The following is a 24,332-nucleotide window of genomic DNA, read 5'->3' on the forward strand; positions in this document are numbered from 1 at the left end:
TGTCTCCAACGTCTTCAACCGTCAATTTTTTACAATGATAATTTAGGCATTAGTCATGTTGCTTATGCTGATGATGTTCTGCTTCTTAGCCGGACAAAAAATAGTCTAATTACCAACTTCTACCGGCTTTCAGCCGCACTATCCACAGTAGGCCTTTCAGTTAATGCCTCCAAATGTGAGTTTTTGTGTTTTGGGAGTCCTCCACCAGCATCACCTCTTTGCTTGGGTTCTTTAACTATACCATGTTCAGCAAGTATTAAATGGTTGGGTCTCTCTTTTTCCACGTCACTTTCGTCTACTTGCTCCGCTATTACGTCCAGCGTGCTGAAAAGTATGCGGGTTGGATACGCGAAAATTTCACCAAATCGTGGTCGGTATAACCGAAATGGACTATGCCGTCTTTATTCTAGTTTTTGTGCCCCTGCTGTTTTTTATCTTTCTGGTTTTGCTTTCCTCCTTCGCAAGAAGGATACAAAGAAAATACGCTCAGGATATTTTAAGTATTGCAAGTATTTGCTGCGTCTGCCTCGGTGGTATCGGAATCATACAGTCGTCTCTAAATTTGACATCGTTGATGCGCCCTCGCGACTGAAACATTTATCTAAAGATATTTGTTTTAAAACTCGGCAAATGGTCGGTGTTTTTGACCCTCTTTGGCCATTTTTTGATTGGAGGTAATTTATTTATGTTGTATGTCGTTATGCTGCTATGTTATTTATGTTGTTATGTTTTTTGTCTTGTTTTTTTCTTTTTGTGTGTGTTTACTCCACAGTTTAATGTACTTTGTGGGTTATAAATAAATTATTATATATATATATATATATATATATATATATATATATATATATATATATATATATATATATATATATATATATATATATATATATATATATATATATATATATATGTATATATATATATATATATATGTATATATATATATATATGTATATATATATATATATATATATACATATATATATATATATATATATATATATATATATATATATATATATATATATATATAGCAAGTTTGGAATGATGCTTTTGAAGGAATAACATTAATTGTTTGTGTAAGTTGGCTTAATGAGGAATATCATGTTTATGTAGGGAAAACCCCCCGCTTTCAGGGGGATTTTTTTGGTTGAGGGGATGGGGTTATGGGGGAGGAACTTTCTATGGAGGAATTTGTCATTGGGGAAGAGAATTTCCATGAAGGGGGCGCAGGATTTTTTTAGCCTTTTTTAAAAGAGCAATGAAAAAATAAATATGAAAAAATTTCTTCACCTGAAAGTAAGGAGCAGCATTAAAACCTGAACGAACAGAAATTATTAAGCACATGATGGGGTTCACCTCCTTCTAATACTTCACTCTTTACACTAAAATAATTTTATTGATTTCAACTATTTATTCTACGGCCTTTTTGATTCAGGGGTCATTCTTAAGGAATTGGGACAAAATTTAAGCTTTAGTGTAAAGAGAGTGGTATTGACAAGGGGGCGAACCCCCTCATATACATAATAAAAACATACGAATTTGTTTGTACAAGGTTTGCACATTATGTCATATCTTGTTTGAGCGTTTGTAATCTTTGAGTTATTGTAAAATTACATTTTAGTTTAGGTTGATAAGTCATTAGATAAAATGGCTAAAGGATTGTTTGACTTTTCTTCGGAAGGAGAAGTAAACACTTTCTCTGAAGAAGAAAATGAGCTTGGTTCAAAGTCTCTACCGCAATCACATATATAAAACTGTGCCAAAATCTAGCCTAGACCTAAACGTAAGGTTGAACTTTGGTGTTAATGTTAGCTTGTTATGCAGCGATAGTTTGTTCTACAATAAAATTTTATCTGTGCTAGATAGCTGTTCTGAGTGCTAGATAGTGATGAGGGTGACAGTGATCTTGAAAATTCGGAGGTGAAAAACTCCGTAAAGGTAGAATTCTTAAGTAGCAAACATCGGAATATTAACATTACCAGAGAAAATGGTTTAAGGGAAGCTAAACTTATGCCAATCGCATTAAGTTTTGACAAGAAGAAAGAAAGAAAAGGACTTTTTGATGACGTTTCAGCCATTGAAAGTGAAGAATCAAATGAGAGCTGAGACACGACTGGCCGCTCCTTAAGTACTCGTGGCTATATAGCTTGTGAAGCTTTAGCTGGGAATCCAACTGAACTGGAGCCGATGAATCGCTCTAATGACAATGAAAATAGTAACCATAAGCGGTATTTTGAACAGCAAAGGGATGCCTTTAACTCAAAAATATCATCTCAAGATATCAAACGAGATACAAAAGAGCAGTTTACTTTACTTTTTTTTACGGGAAACTTACCTTCAAAGCTGTCGTGTTATGAAATCTGTGTTTGCTGACCTAGATGAGCGATCTGGAAGCAGTTTCAAGGGTGAAGAAATTAAATCATCTGATGGTGCATCAAAATCAAGCTTACAGAAGGTGCAAAATGAATATAAACCAGTCGGTCAACTGGAAGAAAACAGAAATCTAGGAAGTGTACCACTTTAAACAGGTCGTGCGAAAATCAAAGAAACTGGTAGCCATGCTGACATTCTGAAAGGTAAAAATAAAATAAAATACTATTGTAGTTTAAATTTTATGATTACTTAGAGTGCATGATTACCTAGTTTTTTCTTTTAAGGAGGTGATAGGAGTTGCCTCAATGCCCGTGGAAACTGGGAAAAGAGGTTCAAATGCATTGCAACTGCCAATTATTTCGATCTTATATGAAGAGATCTGTCTAAAGAGGTAAAAATTTGCCTACAAACTTGTGTAGTAGAATTAAAATTGTTTGTGAATTTTCTAGTTCGGATTGGTAACACAGTACTAAGGATTGTTTCATTCCTATCAAGGCCTGTGAAAGTGGCAAAGTTATTTACTATACCAATTTTCTGTGCTCTTTGCCGGAAGACTAGTCTCGGTTTTGACCTTAAGCTCATGAGTTACAGTATACGCTTGTAGTTTAAAGTGTATTTTCTTTAATGTTTTGCCACCCGAAGGATTTCCTGTTTGCAGTGAAAATGCCCCCTATTGTTGATGAAAACCTTTCTACTGGAAGAGATGATGTTAAAGCCTTACTATAGTTACAATAGCCTATATATTTCAAACCAAATTTGGAAATTTTGCGACTTCAAAGTTTGAAGAAAATGAGATACCTCTGCTAGGAATGAAAAATCACTAAGAACCAAGGAATAAATACTTTGATTTAAAAAAAATATTTATTCAAAATTCTACCACATTTATGTTTAAAAAATATTTAAGAAGTGTGTGAAATACTTTGGAAAAAAAATCTAAAGACATTTTAAGTACTTCAAAAAGCATTTAAGTTCTTTTATAGGACTAGCTTGAGGGTATATGTAAATTCGTCAATCCCAAATATTTGACTGATTTACACAACAACTATAACTATATTCGGGAACGGGAGGAGGGGGTGGTCAAATTCATGGGATTGACGCAAAGACCAATTAGCCACAAAGTGGCAAACACTGTGGGCTATATTTATCCCTGGGTCTGTTACACAAACCACTTTTAGACTTAAAGATTGGATCGTTTTGTTTGTTTTTATCTTTTCTATTTCAAGTGAGAATATTCTCTAGTGATAATTGATCGTGTTTTAGAAAATGGAAGATATTGTCTTCAAAAGCACTTCGTACGTCGCGGACAAACTCGATGTCAAGGAACTTGTAACAAACTGGAAGATTATAAAATCCATCGATGTGACCTCCCTTGCGAATTTCATCACTATTCTCATAAATGTAGTGAAGAGGTGGTGAAGAAGCTATCATGTGGCCATGAGATAAACGTATCCTGTGGACAAACTACAACTACAGAGCGTTGCAATGCCAAGACCACTTTTAAGTGTGGCCATGAAGTAGTTGGAAAGTGTGGGCAAGCTCGCTTGTGGTCATTCTACAGTATACACCTCTAATGGGTAAATTGATTGCTTGTTTTGTATAGTTTTTATATTGCAAACGACACAAAGAGGGTTTTAAAAGCGTTATGTCCAAACTCTCAACTATCGTTGCCTTATTTATGAGAGCTTAAACGTGTGTAAGCCAAATTCTTTTTGAAAGGTTCTCCAATTCACGTATTGAAAAACTGGCTAAGAAATATGAATAGTAATGAACATCATTTCTTGTTTCAAAAATTAAATAACAAAAAAACAGTTTTTTTTTTTAAAATTGAAAGTAAGGAGCGACATTAAAAGTAAAAACAAACAGAAATTACTCGTGTATGAAAGGGGCTGTTCCCTCCACAATGCCCCGCTCTTTACGTTAAAGTTTGACTATTTCTCTCAATTCTACTTTCTAAAATAGTGAAAACTTTAGTGTAAAGAGCGGGGCGTTGAGGAGGGAACAGCCTGCAAAAAGTTCCACATTTTTGTAGACAGGAGCTTGAAACTTCTACAGTAGGGTTCTCTGATACGTTGAATGCGATGGTGTGATTTTGGTTAGGATTCTGTGACTTTTAGGGGGGGGGGGCTTCCCCCTGTTTTCAAAAATAAGGCAAATTTTCTCAGGCTCATAACTTTTAATGAGTATAACTAAATTTGATGAAACTTATATATTTAAAATCAGCATGAAAATCCGATTTTTTTGATGTATCTATTAGTAGCCTATCAAAATTCCGTTTTTTAAAGTTTTGTATACTATTGAGCCGTGTCGCTCCTTACTACAGTTCGTTACCACGAACTATTTGAAACTTAAAATATGTAGCCCTAATAGAGCTTAATACGCCGAATTTGAATACAAAATTAGAATGTTGAATTTGAATTTCTATCCCTCACTATTTTGTGTAATCGTGGCTAGAAATCATTTTATTAGAATTTATCGGTTTTTAGATCCAAACAAATATTTATTATTCACAAAAACATATTCTTCTATAGTTTTTTATGTTAAATTGATTTAAAAAACTTTACACAAAACGAGTTTTTCAAAGAAAAGAAAAAAGTATTAAGCCATAGATGAGCAGAAATAAAGTGAAATAATGTTCCAAGATTATGGTTTGTGATAGTTTCACGCTTAGAAGATTATTTGACTTTATTTCTGCTCATTTTTGACTCAATGGAGCTCTTTACTTTTCTTTGAGAAACTTGTTATGTTGAAAAAGTTTTTGAATTAACCTCTGTTTGTTTTTTATTGACATTGTCCTTTTTATGGGAATAAAAATAATGTTTTATCTTTTCTCTTCTTTCAAGCAGTTCGTGGTAACAAAGGTTCAAAGTTGAGTGACCATGCTCAATAGTATCCGAAACTCTTAAAAACGGAATTATGATACCAATAGACACATGAAAAGAATCGGATTTTATGCTGATTTTAAATATATAAGTTTCATCATGTTTGGTCTTACCGATCTAAAGTTACGAGCCTCAGGAAATGTACCTTATTTTTGAAAAAAGGGAGAAACACCTCATAAAGATATAGAATCTCAGTGAAAATCACACCATCAGATTCAGCGTATTAGAGAATCCCATTGATGAGATTTCAAGCTCCTATCTGCAAAGATGTGGAAAAAAGTGTAAGGGGGAGGGGGTTATGTGGGAAGATCTTTCCTTGAAGGAATTTATCATGGGGAAGAGAATTTCCATGAAGGGGTCGCTGGATTTTCCAGTATTATTAAAAAAAAACAATTAGAAAATAAAAAACGAGTTTTTTCAGCTGAAAGTAAGGAGCAGCATTAAAACTTAAAACGAACAGAAATTATTACGTATATGAGGGGGTTTGTCTCCTCAGTACCTCGCTCTTTATGTTAAAGTATTTTTAGTAATTTCAAAAGAGTTATTTATTTTAATTAAACTGACTTTTATGATTCAGGGGTCATTCTTCAAAAAATGGAACAAAATTCAGACTTTAATGCAAAGAGTGAGGTATTGCCGAAGGGACGAACCCCATCATATGCGTAATAAAAATATACGAGTATAGAAGTTCATTGCGTAAGTTAATTCGTAAGTTACGTATATTTATTACTAATAAAACAGTTCGTAAATAAAATTGAAAGTTCTAGTGGCATATTTAAGCAACCAATAATTGGACAGTAAGTTGGCCCCCCTCCACCGCCCTGTTTTCTTAAAATCGTCTGATTAAAACTTGGAGAAAGCTATTTAGCCAACAAAATAAAATTAATATGCAAATTTTGTTTTAATTAATCATGTACAGTGAGCCAAAATAAAAACCTGCGTTGATTCAAAAACGTTCAGAAATTGAATAAAGAAAAGCTTTTTTTTACTGAAAGTAAGGAGCGACATTAAAACTTGAAACGAACAGAAATTATTCCGTGTATGAAAGGGGCTGTCACTTCCTCAACGCCCCATTCTTTACGCTAAATTCTGATTCTTTCTCACAGCTCTAGTTTTTAAAACAATAAAAAACTTCAGCGTAAAGAGCTGACATCCCTGGAGGAGCGGACAACCCTTTTCATATTCGGGATAATGTTTGTTTCCTTTTAAGTCTTAATGTCGCTCCTTACTTTCAGTTAAAAAAATACTTTTTATTTATTTAATCCTATAAGAATCCATTGTTTCGGTTGCTATTTATATGTTGGGGAAACTTTTTTCAACAAGTTTTAATTCTGACATCAACAGTATTGTTTAACTCAATTTTATAACTCCGGAAGTTGACCTGAAAAACAAAACTTAATATCATTCCCAAAAGATTCCATCTCTGCTCTTTGACAACCTTCATACACTTACACTTTCTTTATTTATCTAAATTATAAGAGCAGATGTAGTTATGGTATTAGCCCCAAAAGTTTTGACTTAATACCCCAGTCGTTCTCGATATATTGCTGAGGTGTCTTATTGGCAACCACTAGCACAATGTCTTTTGACATATTTATAAACAACAATTAGTTTTAAAGCATAAAAGGCAGATTGCATAATTGTGGGGGGTTGGCATGCCCAATATCCCTTAAATCTGTCTTAGGCCAAGGCAATCGAACAATAAGACGCTTTCTTTTAGGAATCATTACCATGCAGTTTAATCCAGTTCTTATATTGCATTTTTTATTGAAAAATTATGTTCTCCAATCTAGTCAACAGCTATTTGGAATGATTCAAACATACTGCTAGAGCAAGTTCCTCTTTAGTTAATATCATTTTTGGAATGACGTAGTCAGCTAGATATAATAAGAAATGAATTGGAATGATGGTGTCTTAATAGAACAGGACTCAAGTTAATTAAGATAAACAAGTCAATTCAGGATATCTTATTCTTCATTTACATCTCTTACAATAGTTGGGGCTCCAAAGGATAAAAAAGTGATCTTTAGTCGAACGCATCTTATAAATGATTTGACGTGAACAATTTTCTGAGCCTACCAAAGATGAGAAAACAGTGAATTATATAGAATACTAGCTGTTGGGGTGGCGCTTCGCGCCCCCCCAAGCCCCCCCGCGCGCGTAAGTCGTTACGCGCCATATTAGTTACGCGCCATTGTAGTTGTGTCCCTGTGTCCCACCTGTGAATATAGATAGATTTATATATGTGTTTCAAACTACGTAAAAATTGCGAATATACAACATTCTTGGCTTTCCCATTGTCTGTGCATATACAAAGCCGTATGTACTAATAATGACGTCATATGCAAACGCTCTTTTTACAAACAAACAAACATGCATACACACAACTCGTTTTTATATAGATAGATAGATAGATAGATGCAATACAAATTAACTGCGTAAAACTTGCGAATATACAACATTCTTCGCTGTCTAATCGTCGCTGCATATAAATAGATTGTAAGGTTTACCGACCCTCGAACATGCAACGTACAATTGTCCATGGGAAAAACAATCAGTATTAAGATCTATACCACATTTTTCTAATGATTGACCTTGAGCTTTGTTAATGGTGATTGCAAATGCTAATCGAATTGGGAATTGCAATCTTTTAAATTGAAAAGGCAGATCCGTTGGAATCATGGGAATGCGAGGAATAAGAACAGCCTCACCCTCAAAAGGCCCTGTCAAGATTGTGGCCTCTATTAGGTTTTCCATTGTTTTTTTTACGGCAAGTCGAGTGCCATTGCAAAGCTTTGGTGGGTTTATATTTCTTAAAAGTATTATTGGTGCGCCTATTTTTAGTTGTAGCACGTGTGGTGGAAACCCTGAAAGATCTATGGAATTTAAAAATTCAGATGGATAATTAACCGCTTCATTTGGTTACAAAACTGTGTCGACTGACTTGTAAAGGACTGCCTGGTCTCGAATCTTGGTCAAAACAATATTGTTGATTTCGTGGACGTCTATATTTTTGGGTGCGAGAATCGCTCTTTCACTTAGCCATTTATTATTTTTATAATTTTTTAGAATATTCGGAAATACTTTTTCAATCAATTCATTTTTGGACGTCACTAAATTACAGAAATCAGTAGGTAGTTGTATACGTCCTGAAATTGAGTCTACTGGGAGCTTTCCGTTTCCAATTGCCAGCAATTGATCTGAAAATGTTTGACCAGAGTCATCGTTTTGCAATCGGACACGCATATTTGTAGTTAATTTTAATATTTTTACGTGTGCCCATAAATTAGAATTTTTCAGGCAAGCATTCATTTCGTCTGCAGGAGTTGATCTAGGTATTATAGGTAATGTTTGCCTGAAATCTCCCGCAAGCAATATTAATGTGCTGCCAAAGGGTTTCGACTTCCCTCTCAAATCTTTCAAGCATTGATCCAGAGCCTCGAGCGATTTTTTGTGTGCCATTGTGCACTCATCCCGAATAATAAGTTTGCATTGCTGCAATACTTTACCCATCCCAGATGATTTGGAAATATTGCACGTGGGAGTTTCTGTAGAATGCAAATTCAGAGGCAATTTCAAAGCGGAATGAGCAGTTCTTCCACCAGGCAGCAATGTTGCGGCTATTCCGGACGACGCAATTGCCAACGCTATATCATTTTTTGATCGAATTGATGCCAGAATCAGTTTTATCACAAATGTTTTACCAGTACCTCCTGGCGCATCCAAAAAGAAAATTTCTCCAACGTTGTTATCGACACAATGCATTATCGTATCATAAATGTCTTTTTGTTCCGACGTTAACTTGGAAATGTTATTTTGTACATACGACAATAGATCACTCGTACTGTAACTTTGTTCACGATCCAATTCTACACATGTCGAAACAGCAGCGATACGGTTAGGTGAAGGCATTCCCATATCCTGAAGAGGTTTGTTTGCCATACGTACGCACAAATCTTCTATAATAACTAAAGTGTAGTTATAAATTTCTGATGTAAAATCAAAAGTCATATCTGACGTCTCTAACTGTTTTCGATGGAGTATATCTTCGGACATTTTTGACTTATATTTTTCCCATAACTCTGTAGGAGCTGATGGAGAGCAAGTTGTTAAAATGATGCTAAACAATGCATGAATTTGACTTGGGGTTGACGTTTCGCACGTGTCATTGATGCAGTTATCCCAGTGTTGGTCATTCTCCAATAAATTCAGAGCTTGGCATGCACTACGGTAAGTGTCATGTATAGTACCGTTTACAGTTCTCAAATACTCAAAGGATGTCGGACCGGGTACATTCACCAAAAGCAGGCGTAGAAAGAAGCATTCATGTTGATTGGGGTGAACGGTGTAGAGTCTTCCTATCGTGGTATCTTTGAAGATGGTAGGTTGGCCGTCGACTGACTTACCCTGTTTTCGACGTTCAAATACTTTATTTTTAGTATTCCACGTGTAATACGAAGGCACTTCAGTATACAGCAGTTTTTTGCAAAAGAATCATTTTTGCAAAGCGAAAAAAAAGCTGTTAATGTTGTATCCGGTGGATTCAGGACTCTTTGTTGCACGTTGGTTTCCGTGAAATAAACACGTTGACCATTCTGTAAATGTACCGCTAAGTGAACAACAGCTGGACTACGTTCATGTATCGGAAATGAAAGAATTCGGCAAACAGCTTCATTACTGCTTATGTATCTTCCAGCCTGATATTGTACGATTTCGTCGAAATCTTTGATTTCGGGCTGCAAGCCAAAAACTGCCATGTCACTGCCTTTGTTGACGTATTTACATATGTATTTGATTGCCTTTACGGAGTTACAGTATTCAACGTTTATGTGTGCATTAAATGTTTTTGATAATAATGGGGAATATGGAACAACCCACTGGTTATCTACTTCGATGGTGGTACCGTTACGCTTCTTTATTATTGCTGTTTTACCGCCATCTTCAGTAGATCTTCTTCTATATTGTGGGTAACCATCATTGCCAGTAATTGTGTTTGATACTAAAAGTCGAGGATATTGCTTTGTGCACCTTCCTTTGGCCATGCATGGTGAATTTTCGTTCAGTGCACCGCAAGGTCCATGTATCATATTTTTTACAATAATATCATGTAACCCCTTATCGACATTTTTATCAGGTATTTCAGCGGAAATCACATCATCAATTTCGTTCGAAGTAATTTTTTTATGTAGCCAGATTAGTATATGTGCGTGTGGCAAACCTCGTTTTTGCCATTCCACTGAGTACATCCAGCATCGCACTGACCCAAACACTTCAAGTTTTACTATGTAGTTTATCAGTGATTTCAACTTTTGCCGGAAGACACGGGCCGTAATGTCATGCCTATGAACCACCGATTGTCCTTGAAGTAAAAGCTGCAGTATCTCGTCCCAAGATTGATTACATGTAAATGTAATAAATAAATCTGGACGACAATAGAGACGAACATACGCAATAGCATCTTGAGCATATTCATGCATATGACGGGGACTGCCAGCATATGACGAAGGTAAAATTGTTAATCTTCCAACGTTTGTGGTATTACCGTCATTTATAACTGCATCTTGCAAATGAATGTATTGTTCAGAGCGGAGCTTGGTCTGATTCAGGCGGATATATAGCAAACGTTCTGATTCAATTTTAGCATACATATCAACGACAAATTGGTGAAACAATTCACGGCATTTTAAAATATAATTTTCTTCATCCTGCCGAATCATTAGTCTATAGGAATAATAATGCATTGCACTGCATTTCTTATTCATTTCTTTGTTAGTGGCTGGATTCATCAATTTAATATTAAAGTGATAGCCGTCGGCTCCATCCCAAAAAATGATAGGTTATTGTAGGGCATAGTAGCATCGATGAGTTTCAGCAATTCTTAACAACTGAGCGTTTCGCTTATGAAGAATAATATCTCGAGGTAAAAACTGATCACCGACCATAACGATTGCCACTTCGTCGATAGTTGGAGCATTGTATCTACGCACATGTTGGCCAGGAGGCGTTTTGTCAGCGGAAATAACAATTTTATGCGTATCAGTAGGCATTCTGTTCTTTCTTTCTCTATCAGCCTCAAGCCTGTTTCCTTGCTGTTCTTTTGATTCCTCGGCACGCTTTCTGTTCTTTCTTTCTCTATCAGCCTCAAGCCTGTTTCCTTGCTGTTCTTTTGATTCCTCGGCACGCTTTCTTTTCTGACTTTCTCTATCAGCAGCAAGTTTTTTGGCATAGACTCTTTGAGCGTCTTCATCGGCTTTTGCCATTGTAAGTTCATCAGTCATTTTAAACTTAAACATTAATAGATTTCTACGTGAACATATGTCTTAAATATCTTGAATGACGTCACCGTCGTAGCAAAAATGACGACAACTAACTTGATGACGTCAGTCAACACAGAAACATGACTTCACCTGACAGACAGACAGACACACAGACAGACAACTTATTTTTATATATATAGATAGCATAGATAATCCATTTATTTTTCAACATATTTGCCATAGGAAAATATATTGCCAAATAAGTTTTTTAAGATATCCCAAAAGGAGAAAAGCACCCTCCAAAAGCTTAGGGACTAAAATCAGTTTCTAGCTTGTAACGCTCAAATCCATTGATTTCCAATGCTAATTTACTTCAAACTCCAAATACGTTTAATCCACCCATTCGAAAAAATATTTCCACTTTCATCTTCCAAGAAACTTTTCCATCTGTAGTATAGATTTTTTGTGCTAAATTTTTTATCGTATTTATTATTCAAATTTTAAGTTACACACCATACCCTCCCCCATCCCGAAAAACAAACAAGCAAAGTAATACAGCAAATATTGACCTTCTTTCATTGGCCTAGTTTGGATACTGGCGAAATATCCGCGTTGTTTTAGTCTTTCCTCTCTACTGGCCGTAGTCTCGTTTGAGGTTTTTTTGTGGAGTTTTATCTCTCTTTGTTGTTTGCTGTTCAGAAATTTGAACTAAATCTCTCGAATCTTAAAAAATAAATGGCAGGTATTGCTGAGGTGTAAGTATTACTTTAAGATGTAATTCCTGGAAATCTTACACCACGAGTGGCGCAGGAAAATTCCCCCAGATGGGCATCTTGCTAGGGAAGCTTTATTTTACAAAGATCTGAACAGGAATATTTTCAATTTTTGTATTGTTAATCATTTCTGTGTTTGTTCCCGGGGGGGGGGGGGGTGTCATCATTCAGCAACCTTTTTCCAGTGCTCATGTATTACATCTTAAATATTCGCTTGACTCTGTTGCTGAGCTCGTATTATCCTTCATCCAAGTATTTTCTAACCAGAACAGAATGCACTAGTAAAAATGCCCTTAGAAATCAAAATAAACAATTGGTAATACTATAGAAAAATTAACAAAGGATTAATATCAACAAGTCATAAGTAGCTGTCGTACTAGGGATTACAGGGGTTTGTGCATTGTAAAATGTCAAGAAGGTTTTCTCTCAACACCCTACGATAACGATAAGTAACAGTTGTAAGAGGCAGAAAGTCTCGCAAAAGGGTGGCCGGAAGGTTAAAATTTTGGAGAAGTCATACCCGAAAAAGATTGAAGTTCATAATTTAAATTTATGTGTTCTGGTGGAGTAAAAAATTATCATTGTCAGAAAAACTACTCAAATCCACATTTTAAGCTAAGAGATCTATGGTTTAAAATTTAGGAATAGATTTTACTACTAAAATTATCGTAGGATCTGTAGATGAAAGAAGGTCAATATTTGCTGTATTACTTTGTTTGTTTTTCGGGATGGGGGAGGGTATGGTGTGTAACTTAAAATTTGAATAATAAATACGATAAAAAATTTAGCACAAAAAATCTATACTACAGACGAAAAACTTTCTTGGAAGATGAAAGTGGAATTTTTTTTTCGAATGGGGTGGATTAAACGTATTTGGAGGTTGAAGTAAATTAGCATTGGAAATCAATGGATTTGAGTGTTACAAGCTAAAAACTGGTTTTAGTCCCTAAGCTTTTGGAGGGTGCTTTTCTCCTTTTGGGATATCTTAACAAACTTATTTGGCAATATATTTTCCTATGGCAAATATGTTGAAAAATAAATGGATTATCTATGCTATATTCTACATAATTCACTGTTTTCTCATCTTTGGTAGGCTCAGAAAATTGTTCACGTCAAATCGAAGCATTCAAACTTGAGGGAATAGCTTTATAGGATATGTTCGAATAAAGATCACTTTTTTATCCTTTGGAGGCCCAACTATTGTAAGAGATGTAAATGAAGAATAAGGTATCCTGTATTGACCTGTTTATCTTAATTAACTTGAGTCCTGTTCTATTAAGAGACCATCATTCCAATTCATTTCTTATTATATCTGGTTGGCTACGTCATTTCAAGAATGATATTAACTAAAGAGAAACTTGCTCTAGCAGTATGTTTGAAACATTCCAAATAGCTGTTGACTAGATTGGAGAACATAATGTTTCAATAAAAAATGTAATATAAGAACTAGATTCAACTGCACGGTAATGATTCCTAAAAGAAAGCGTCCCTTTGTTCGATTGCCTTGGCCTAAGACAGATTCTTGGTCTTTCTCTTGGAAAGAGTCAGTGAGGCCGAAATTTGAAATCAATTTCGCCGTAAATATGACGTTTTTGCACTAATAAGTTAAAACGCCTCCTAACTTGATTGTGTCAGGTGTTTCGGAGGCCAGATATTTGTCACTTCAACTCCGAGAAACCATCGTAGACATTCTAAAGCTGATTCCTTTTCGTCAAACAAAAGCTTCAGGCGAGGGTAGGAGGACAAACTGCTGGTTCTATCCTACTCACACTCACAGAATAGTCCGAAATGTAGGAAGTTTAAGGGATTCAGAAGAGAAAAGTTTTTTTTTTCTTTTTGTCTGATTTCAATCCTGGTCATTTTGAATGAACCTTAGCCAAGATCATCGATGTCAAAAAAGATGGTGTATAATTTACCCACCCTGAGTGGTAATGCTCGTCCGTGCTCTCTTTAGTATCCTAGTTATGCCCTGGTTGTAAGAGGCCTGACCCAACAGATGGTGAACCAAAAACCCTTTATTAATTGGGAGAAGGAGCGGGAGGGGTAGGAAGAGACCTGGCTCAAAACACTCAAGAGGGACCTGGATTCAATTGGGGCTTTTGACGCCACGGCTGAAGATAGGATGAACAATGATTGAAGATCACTTCACCACACTGAAGACGAAACAGCACCGAACTCCCTGCCAGATGGTAGCGCAAGGGAAAGCTAAAGAACATCTATCTAAAGATATGTAATACTACTAACAACTCAATGTAAAACCAAGCTGCTTGAGGCCAACACTGCTACTTACAATTCTCCTCTATTATATTTAAAGCCCCCCTATTTACATCCTTCCACCCCATTTGGGGACGTCCTGCCTTTCGTTTTGCCCTAGACGGCTGACTAACAAGGATTATCTTTCACTATCAGATATCCTCCATCCGCAGAATGTATCCTAACCACCTTAACATTCCCGTACAGAAAAGTTTGAGATACGGTCAGTCAGTCGGGTACCCAAAACAATCCTTTGGCAATTTCTAAAAAAATATCTAGTAAATCCTCCTCCCAAACAAGTAATAGGTCGTACTTAATTGACATAATTGGCTATGTGCCGCTCCACGAATTTTGATATATAATAAAGTAGACGTCAACGGTGATCTTTAAAAAGCAGATGAATTAAATTAATTAATTATTATTAATTAATTAATTAATTAAATTAATATATAATGTTTCCGAATGCTAATTTGATGAGTACTAAACAGAACCTGATTCTTTAAACATATTTTCTCTTCTTTTCAGAAACCCAAAAGTGTCGAATTAAAACATATCAAAATTTGGCGAGGCGAAAGGCGATAGAATTTAAGAATAAGGCAACAAAATTCAAAATTATTGATTTAGATCCTTCGTCCTCAGCATTTTTGGATGTAAGAGATAAAGTTTTGAAATACATCCTACCTACTCACAGCTGGTATCCTGAAGTGACTTCAGTTAAGGAGGTTTTACAAGTCTGCTTGAAGCTTTTCATTCTTGTCAAGCCAAATTAATCGAAGCTTATAATGCACGTGAAAAGTTTCACGGTACGAATGCTGAAGTGTGTGATAAAATTATACACAATGGCTTTCGATTACCTGGGAATGACGGCCAAGTTTCATGTTTGGTTGGAACACAAAAATTACAGGAGGGTTTTGTTTGATGAATTTATGATTTATGACCCTCGTCAAGCGGATCCAAGATACGTTATTAACTACAAAGTAGCTAAACTGTCTATTTCTGTTGCAAGTACTGTAGCGACGACATTTCAAAAATACGAAATACTCCCTAGTAGGTCATTTGACCCCTCCGATGAGTTAAAATACCATTTCCGTGTGCCTGATTCGCAGTTTCGTCGCTTTTGCAAAACTAGGGTAAACGTAGTAAAAGTTACTTACGTTGTCAACCCCCTACTCGAATCAGAATTTGTAGAAACTTTGAAAAAATTCAGAGAAAAATATGGAAATGAGGTAAAAGAAGCAGTGCCTATTTTGGAATTCCACGGCACATCAATAGCATCAAATATTGACTCTATTCTTAAGAGTAATTTCCAAAGTTATGACATAAAAGTGACTGCCTATGGATATGAGAATTACTTTTCTGATTTCCCTGAGACTTCATTGGGATACGCTGGTGGAGTTAAGGCCCTTGTTCTGTGCATGATATTACCTGGAAAAATCGCAGGATGTAAACAGTCGCGTTAATATTGCTCCTGGATAGATAGATAGATAGATAGATAAGTGTATTTCAAAAACCCGTGGGCCATATACACAAAAATATAAATAAATAACAAACAAGCAAGGAAATTAACAACAGTACGAACACGCACAAAAAACAGAATTCAACGCAAAAAGTACCTAATCTAACTACAAAAGAAATTAATCATATAAAACTTTTTCTTCTTATTAAAGATTTATCTATATATATACTCCCACTCGAAATATTGTGATTGGGTTACTATTTTGTAGAATACCCGGAAGCATCAAATTAACCCCATACAAATAAATTTCCCGTAAATCCAAGAGCACCGGGCATTTCCGGAGAAAATGATCCGTCTTCATCATCATCTTTACAAAGGGGACAAACATACCGCCTATCAGGACCAACTATCATTTTATTTTTGTCGAACGTTTTTTGCCTGTTCTGGATTGGAAGACAATTTGCCCTAAGCTGAATCTAACGACGTAGAATCATAGCCGTTAAGTTAAATTTAAAATAAACTTCCTCTCCAAAACTAGGTTTTGCCTGATTATAATGTTGCAGGGTTGTAGAATCAAAAACCAGCCCTTGCCAATGCTGAATTTCCTGACTCTCTAATATAAATCGTACCTGGCTTTCTAAATTTATTGGTACATCACGAGAGCAAAGACCATTATTCCATAAATAAGGCATTCCTACTTTTTCTAGTAATGATTTAATTTGGGATGGCCACGAGATTTTTAAACCACATTTCAACATCTCTTCATATGCCGCTCTTACTAGTCCATCTTCATTACTCTTAGTTAACTTCAACCAGAATCTAAGCATTAAAATATACCTACGTAGCTTTAAAGAAAACAGGCCCATATCACCTTTCAGAATCTGTGAATGAGTTGTCTGATGTAGACCAAACACTCTTTTATAATACTGGAGCTAAAGGGACTCCAGTTGCTGCACCGTTTCTCCACCCCATATCTCTGCTCCATATTCTATCACGGGTAAAATTTTTGTGTTAAATATTCTTTTATGCATTTTTAGGTTTTTGATCCCCATTATCGTCGGGTTTCTAAATATAGCTGACATGGCCACCCTACCTCTCTTAATTATTTCATCAACATGACTCCTTATGCTTCCATTATCCGATAAGATAAAGTCTAAATATTTTATTCTTTTACTTATAAATAGTTCCTTATTATTAAATTTAAATGTATATTTTTCATCGTCCCCAACCTTCCTTTTTTTAAAAATAACAACTTCGCTCTTTTCAGTATTCAGCCTTAACTTTTTTATATGCAAATATTCTTCTATAAGATTCAAAAGAGTCTGTAGATCTTGCGGTTTATTAGCCACCAAAGCAATATCATCTGCAAATAATAAGAGAGATAGTTTTTGAGTCCCTAGGCTAACTTTCGGAGCCCATCTATTCTCTAGAAAATTAACAGCATCATTAATAAAAATATTAAACAACTTAGGTGAAAGGGTGCTGCCCTGTTTTACTCCCCGCTTAATATCAAAAAGCTTCGAAAACCTATTACCAACTTGAATGATTCCACTCACACAAGTATACATGCTCACTATCAATCTAACAAATGAATGGGGAAGGCCAATATTTAGCATGGCACCCTTCAATAACTCTCTGTCGACACTATCAAAAGCCTTATGGAGATCCAGAAATCCCACATAAAGACAAGTTTTACCCTTTCCATATTTATCTATTAATGCCTTTAAAATAAACACACTATCTGTCGTATTGCTCCTGGATATGATTCAAATCGTGTGGGCAAGGATTGGATGGGAAGAGGAAATATGATTATCATTAGCAACGAAAAGCAAATCTTATCTCGCTATGTTGTTCATCTCAAGTGAGCTGCTGAACAAGTGGAACTTGTAAATTAATGGAATTTTTATTGAGATTTATTGAAATTTTTATTGAATTATTGAAAATGGCCAAAAAAGGCTATTATTGAAATTTTTTCAGCTGTTCCTCCTTTGAAACTGAAGAAAAAGTTATGTCTTAAAAAAGAGGATGTACCTAGTGAATTAGGAGCAGAGATAGGCGTGAAAAAAGGAAATAAAGTTGTAAAACGGCCAAGTGTCAGAGTAAGGTGTATTTCAACTATTTTTTCTTTCTCTTAACTTTACACAAAAATATAAGAAAATTCTAACATAGTATTTACCTCGTCAGAACTTCTGTTCTAAAAAAAGAGCGAAAATAAGGCTGGTTAAATATTGGCCTGTAGATAGGGAATTATTCGAAGAAGGAGGGGGGCGAATTTGAATCATGCAAAATAATGTGAATTGTTTGAAACTCCTAGGAAACTAAGAAACCACTCTTGAACCTCTCTGTACGTAGATGATCTGATGTTCCTTCTTATGTTTTCTAGCTCATTTGCGTGCACTCGCTAACCAGATTCGAAAAATTGAAGAATTTTTCTTTTTTCTAGCATATTTGTGTGCGCTTAGAAGCCGACTTATAAAAATCGAAGATTTTCTTTCTTTATTTTCTTTTTTTTTTATCGGGAATAAGATGGAGTAATCGGGTGTTATAAAACTGTTTTCTTTCTTAGGGTAAGCATAGTGGGCTGATAACGCTTTCTCAGAAATTGAAAAATTTTAATCTAAAAAAAGTTTTTTTCTCCCTTTTTTACTGACTGTATTAAACATAATTCAAAAATGCTTTGGTATTTTATCAAACGATATAAAGACGTGAGGCCATAAGGAAAATAGAAGATAAAGGTGAAATAAAAATTTGAAAAAAAACACATATTTAATTTGTTTTCTTTCGTTTGCCCTCAGCTGAGTAAAAATAAATAAGTAAAAAAGATGGTTCAGACTCGTGATCTTTTTATAGTTTTTCTTTTGTCTTGTTGAAGTAATGAAGTTAAATCATTCCTTTTTTTTTTCTTTGGTTTTGTCTATTTTACTTGGTTTGATTTTAATTTCTAATTGATTCTCTAGCAACCCAAATGCTAGTTGCCTTAATGAAATCCGTATACTACAAATAAAATACTGCAACTTCTACGTCTTAAAAGCTAACGTGAGTTGTTTTTATTACTTTGTGCAAGTCTTGGTAGTACCATCGCTTAAATTCGACTTTAAAAAGATTGAAAAATACTAAACAAATAATATCCAAAGTTATTTCTAACAATGTTATGTTTTTTTATTGTTTGTTATTGCTCAAATGGTGTTTAATAGAAAGTCCATAGGACTGGACAGATAGTAGCCTTTTCTTCCAGCGCTTTAATATTGTGCACTCGCCCTTTTATCTGTTAGCTGGTTTTTCACAGAAAGGAAGGCATGTTGTTGGCAAATAGCATACAATTGTGACACAGGGATAGTTAACAAATAAAATGCCGTTGGTAAAACCAACAAAGTGTGTTTTAAGCGAGATTCCATGGGATAAAATCTTTATAGTAGTCAGTTTTGCAAATCCTATATGAAAAATTCTCAAAGTGGTAGGGCTTTAAACTTTGATAATTCAGGGTAAAATCGAGTGATAGCCTAAAAACTCTCATTCGAGTAAAAAAATAAAGATAAGTAAAATAATAACAATATTAATAAGTGAAATAAGTAAAAAAGATGGTTCAGACTCGTGATCTTTTTATAGTTTTTCTTTTGTCTTGTTGAAGTAATGAAGTTAAATCATTCCTTTTTTTTTTCTTTGGTTTTGTCTATTTTACTTGGTTTGATTTTAATTTCTAATTGATTCTCTAGCAACCCAAATGCTAGTTGCCTTAATGAAATCCGTATACTACAAATAAAATACTGCAACTTCTACGTCTTAAAAGCTAACGTGAGTTGTTTTTATTACTTTGTGCAAGTCTTGGTAGTACCATCGCTTAAATTCGACTTTAAAAAGATTGAAAAATACTAAACAAATAATATCCAAAGTTATTTCTAACAATGTTATGTTTTTTTATTGTTTGTTATTGCTCAAATGGTGTTTAATAGAAAGTCCATAGGACTGGACAGATAGTAGCCTTTTCTTCCAGCGCTTTAATATTGTGCACTCGCCCTTTTATCTGTTAGCTGGTTTTTCACAGAAAGGAAGGCATGTTGTTGGCAAATAGCATACAATTGTGACACAGGGATAGTTAACAAATAAAATGCCGTTGGTAAAACCAACAAAGTGTGTTTTAAGCGAGATTCCATGGGATAAAATCTTTATAGTAGTCAGTTTTGCAAATCCTATATGAAAAATTCTCAAAGTGGTAGGGCTTTAAACTTTGATAATTCAGGGTAAAATCGAGTGATAGCCTAAAAACTCTCATTCGAGAGATTATGTAAAATCACGCCATATTGAATATTTGCGACCGTTTTAGCTAGAAAAATGTTACACCTGTCCACCCATTATGTCAGTTTTTATTTGTATTTTATAGTAAATTAACATATTTCCTCAAACATAAGTTATTTTAGCGCTGAAAGTGTACAGAATAGAAAACTTGATAATATTGATGTCTGTATATTACTGTTTCTTTCACTTATCTATAGTGTTTACTATTCTATAGTGTTGTGTCTTTCTCTTACTTTCACTGTTCTATAAAAGTGTTAGTGTTCTATAGTGTTCACTGTTCTATAGTGTTGTGTCTCTCTGTCTTGCATATCTTAGAATGTTTGTGGAGATAAATGAAATTCAGTCTTAAAACATTCAGCAACATATCCCCCTGTGCATTGGCAGATCCTGATTTGTGGGAGGGACGCGGCTAGAACTTGTATTAACTTTTTTCTGAAGAAAAATGCGCTGAAAATCCCGCGTTTTCGTAATTTATATGATTTTAATGACCCACAGCCCACCCGTAGGTTTGGCACTGCCCTTGTAACCTCTACGATTATTTATTTCCGTCTCCTAATTTATGTCTTGAAAAAATTAGTTTATTATATTTTTATAGATACCCTGTGCATAGAAAACAAACTTTATAGCTTTAATCGTGACTTCACGCTCATTGAGAGCGCCTTTGGTCGCCAAAAACGTTGAAAAAATTGAAATTTTTTTTTATTATATTTTAATAGATACATTGTACCTAGATAAACAACTTTATAGCTTTAATACTGATTTTGCGCTTGTTGAGAGCGTTTTTGGTCGCCAAAACGTCCGACCTAAAAGGTGATTATTGGCAGCCGTCTTTGCAGCGAACCTCAACTGAATATCTATGTTTTGTTACAAAATGGTTTAATTGATGTTCATTTGATAGTATATAAGAAAACACGCATTAGTAATGGTCACTTTGGGTTTATTAAGATAGTTTTGGTCGTCGAACCTAAACCTTAATATTTCCAGCTGTTTTTGTGGTAAACCTAAAGCAATAAGTGGTATAATAATAAACAAGTGGTAGATTTTAGTTTTGTAGATTTCTTATTTTCAATAATAATTTAGTGTTAGGTAAAATAAGTGGTAGATTTTTTTTTATCTAGATTTTAGATTTTTATATTTTTAATTTTTAACAATAAATAAGTGGTAGGTACAATAAGTGGTAGATTTTGCTGCCGTAGACTGTGAGCGGGTAATGTATTAAATACACGGTGTCTGGTGAAAGAAAAGTCTTTAAAAAGGGATTTTTATTTCTGGAGTCATTTCATTTAAATCAAGATATATATAAGTCAAGGATAGGTCATTTTGCATAAAATATAAATGTCTTTAGAATGAAGATAAAATTTCATAATCAATTATAAATTGTGAGTAGTATGCTTTGACGACCGTTTTGTATCATAATTAACCCAACATAAGCATGTAAAGCAGAAGATTTTTATGGCATTTGGTATTTGCCAAGTGACATATAGCGATTGCAAGTTCTGTCGGTCTGTCTGTCTGTCGGTCCCGGTTTTGCTAGTTTAGGCACTTCCAGATAAGCCAGGACTATGAAATTTTGCAGGTGTGTCAGGGACCAGACCAGAATTAATTAGAAATAGTCGTTCCCCGATTCGACCATCTAGGAAGGGGAGATGGTTAATTCGGAAAAATTAAGAAAAAATGAGGTATTTTTAACTTACGAACAGGTAATCGGATCTTAATGAAATTTGATATTTAGAAGGATATCGTGTCTCAGAGCTTTTATTTTAAATCCCAATCGGATCTGGTGATATTGGGGGGAGTGTGAGGGGAAACTTAAAATCTTGGAAAACGCTTAAAGTGGATGGATCAGGATAAAAATTGGTGAGAAAAATAAGCACGAGTCCTAAATACGTGATTGACATAACCAGAACGGATCCACTATATTCGGGGGAGTTGGGGGAAGGTTAATACGGAAAAGTTAGAAAAAATGAGGTATTTTTAACTTACGAAAGAGTGATCGGATCTTAACGAAACTTAATATTTAGAAGGACCTCGTAACTCAGGTGGCATTGGGGGAAGTTGGGGGGGAGGACCGGAAATCTCGGAAAAAGCTTAGAGTGGAGAGATCAGGATGAAACTTGGTGGGAAGAATGAGCAAAAGTTCTAGATACGTGATTGACATAATCTGACTGAATCCACTCTCTTTGGGGGAGTTGAAGGGGGTTTTAATTCAGAAAAATTAGAAAAAATGAGGTATTTTTATCTTAAGAACGGGTGACTGGATCTCAATGAAACTTGGTAACTAGAAGGAACTCATATCTTAACGCTCTTATTTTAAATCCCGACCAGATCTGGTGACATTGGGGGGAGCTGGAGGGGGAAACCAGAAATCTTGGAAAACGCTTAGAGTGGAGAGATCGGGATGAAACCTGGTGGGTAGAATAAGCTAATGTCGTGGATACGTGATTGACGTAACCTGACTGGATCCGCTTTCTTTGGGGGGAGTTAGGGGGGTCCAGTGCTTTAGCGAGTTCGGTGCTTCTGGACGTGCTAGGAAGATGAAAATTGGTAGGCTTGTCAGGGACCTGCACAAATTGGCTTGATACATGCGAAGCTAGAGATAAGCTGAACCATAATGCTCCATTTGTTGAGTAAAATATATAAAGCCGAATTGGTCTGCAATCCAGGGGTAATAATTCAGAAGGTGCAATTACTCTCCTCCCTAGATTTAGAGAAAAAGTCATATGTCCCTCCTCCCTAGATTTTACTGGATTGATGCCCCTGTTACCATGAAAAATCAAAGAAGAAAACCTTGAAAAATAACGGGTGTATGGCCAGAAAAGCAAAGTACTCATCCGAATGATTTGCCTATATTGATAAGGTATCTTCCCTGTTGAGAAAAAAAAAAATCTAACCCACAATAGCTTCAAAAACAGGGATAAATCAAAACAAAAATGAGCAAAACGAAAAGGTCATAACTTGTATATGTACTTATTACTCTATGTACAAACCACGAAGAAAGTAAAACAGTTCAAAATAGGGAATAGATATAAAATTATTTAACTAGATATTTTGAACACATATACAGTGTTCATCATCAGCAGTAAAACTCTGATTTTACTGCTGAGAGTTTTACTGCTGATGAAGAACACTGTATATGTGTTCGAAATATCCAGTTAAATAATTTTATATCTATTCACTGTCAATAAAAAGGTTTCATCCCTATTTTGAACTGTTTTACTTTCGTCATGGAAAGGCAGTGTGGTCTTCGAAGTTATCTACAAACCACGAACGTAGATTATATTACAGCTGAACGATAAACCTGTGTAACAACAGAGAAGCAAAAACAGGTGGGTTGTTTTATGCTGGTGAAGTATTAACACGATCGTTCTTCTTTTCGTCTTATTGGCCATAGATCCATTGTTTTTCAAGATTTTCTTTTTTGATTCAGTTTGTGACTTGGACAATTATATATGTAACGAAAGAAATAAAAATAAATAAAAGCACTGACATAAGCTATTTAGCAGTACTCAGTTGAATCAGAATACTCAGATCGCCATTTAAGACAAGCCACTACACTTACTAATTTAGCCTTGTGAGGTCCGCAACCTTATATTATGATCGTTCCACACAAAATTGTGTCTTTGGTACAGATTGTGGGTTTTGGGATAGAGCTCTTCACAAATCAGAAATCATTTGTACCTTTTTTTTTTTATCAGAATTCAACTATTTCATAGACATGCGAACTAATGAATGTTTTTCAAATGTTTAAATATATAAAGAGTAAACCGAGGTAATGAGCGTTAGTAAATAGACAAATTGACAGTAATAGAAAATCGCTACTAGGGACATTATGAGTCATTAACTCTAGTCACTTTTAGAACAAGAGTTCTTGATTGACTTCGTGTTTGTTGACGCTACGTGCCATGTTAATATGATAATTTGCTTCGATCTAAGTTTAAAAGAAATTGGTCTCTATGTACCATAATCAAACCAACCAGCCTTTCCTACTGTTTTATCTCTGAAAAATGCATACCATTTGCTATAATATCTATATATAATATCTACT

General features: G+C 35.0%; 1 long non-coding RNA gene across 1 annotated transcript; it reads left to right on the forward strand.

Annotated features, from left to right (window-relative positions):
• The first annotated feature begins 1,635 nt into the window (after positions 1–1,635).
• LOC136042873 (uncharacterized) lies at positions 1,636–22,339 on the forward strand. The gene is made up of 3 exons (XR_010621467.1): positions 1,636–2,579; positions 3,637–3,950; positions 15,064–22,339. It is a non-coding gene; the product is annotated as an uncharacterized LOC136042873 (long non-coding RNA).
• The last annotated feature ends 1,993 nt before the right edge of the window (positions 22,340–24,332 follow it).

The sequence above is a fragment of the Artemia franciscana genome, unplaced genomic scaffold, assembly GCF_032884065.1.
Source record: "Artemia franciscana unplaced genomic scaffold, ASM3288406v1 Scaffold_2283, whole genome shotgun sequence".
NCBI lineage: Eukaryota > Metazoa > Arthropoda > Branchiopoda > Anostraca > Artemiidae > Artemia > Artemia franciscana.